The sequence below is a fragment of the Apium graveolens genome, chromosome 3 (genome assembly GCF_009905375.1).
Source record: "Apium graveolens cultivar Ventura chromosome 3, ASM990537v1, whole genome shotgun sequence".
NCBI classification, from domain to species: Eukaryota; Viridiplantae; Streptophyta; class Magnoliopsida; order Apiales; family Apiaceae; genus Apium; species Apium graveolens.
This window is the reverse complement of record NC_133649.1, coordinates 24,021,791-24,023,239: the sequence shown is the minus strand read 5'-3', so window position 1 is coordinate 24,023,239 and position 1,449 is coordinate 24,021,791.

Here is a 1,449-nt window from a genome sequence, read left to right as displayed (position 1 = left end):
GATTAATGTTTTTCCGTGTAATATAATCCCTTTAACCATACATATTATAGATTAAACTCGAGGCATGTATTTAGTCATCCTCTTCAACATTTAATCTGGGTTTACTTGATGCATGAGTAGATTATTGAAACAAATCATTATTTGAGCATGGCCATGCTTTTATAATCTCACTCAATCAAGAGGCCAATAATATCTCTCCTAATTATAGGAGGGTTAAATCCTTTATCTATCATTCATATTTCTCATACGACTCATGATATACCCGATGTCCACTTTTATCATCACCCGATCAAAAGTAACTTTTAATGTAGTCAAAGTATATTAATCCTCGTATAGAAATATAATGATTTCAAGTCAAAGGATCGTTACACCATTATCACTGTGAGTCTTTCTTATGACTTTATTAAACATGAAGAATCTCACTGTGGGTCTGTCCAGTACCATGTACTCTCACATGTACCTATGTATTGACTTCAGTATCCCCATACTTATAACCAATGAGATGTGGTTATCTTGTCAAACAACATACTAGTCTATCTATGTATTATTATTGTCCTATATAATAATACTCGACTAGGGACCTTTAAGAATATGATATATTATATAATCTCAAGTTCAAGTCATGTACTTAAACTATACAATTTGTATCATGATTCTAAGGACATTTATTATGCTAACAAAATATCGCAGTAATTAAGGTCATAATAAATACATTTATTGAATGATCAACTGACATAAAGATAAAAGAATAATGTATTGCCTCTAGGGCACCTACACTAACAATCTCCCACTTGCACTAGAGCCAATCACCCATATATCTAATACCCATGGAACTAGTGTGACCATCGTGCTTCTGCTGCGACAAGCCTTTGGTCAGTGGGTCTGCAATGTTATCATTTGTGTGCACTTTACATATGTGTATATCACCCCTTTCATTAATCTCTCGAATAAGGTGAAATCTCCTGAGTATATGTTTAGCCCGGGAGTGTGATCTAGGTTCTTTAGCCTGTGCAATGGCTCCATTATTATCGCAGTATAGATCAATGGGATCTGCGATCGATGGAACCACTCCCAAAACAGAAATGAACTTTCGAATCCAAACGGCCTCCTTAGCTGCTTCACAAGCTGCAATGTACTCAGCCTCCATTGTAGAATCAGCTACTGTTTCTTGCTTTGAACTCTTCCAGCTTACAGCACCTCCGTTTAGACAAAACACAAAACCAGACTGTGATACAGTATCATCTCTGTCTGTTTGGAAACTTGCATCGGTGTAACCTTTTACAACGAGTTTCTCTTCTCCTCCATACACCAAGAATGAATCTTTAGTTCTTTTCAGGTACTTAAGAATATTCTTAACTGCCGTCCAGTGACCTTCACCCGGATTAGACTGGTATCTGCTCGTCATGCTCAAAGCATACGAGACATCTGGGCGAGTACATACCATTGCAT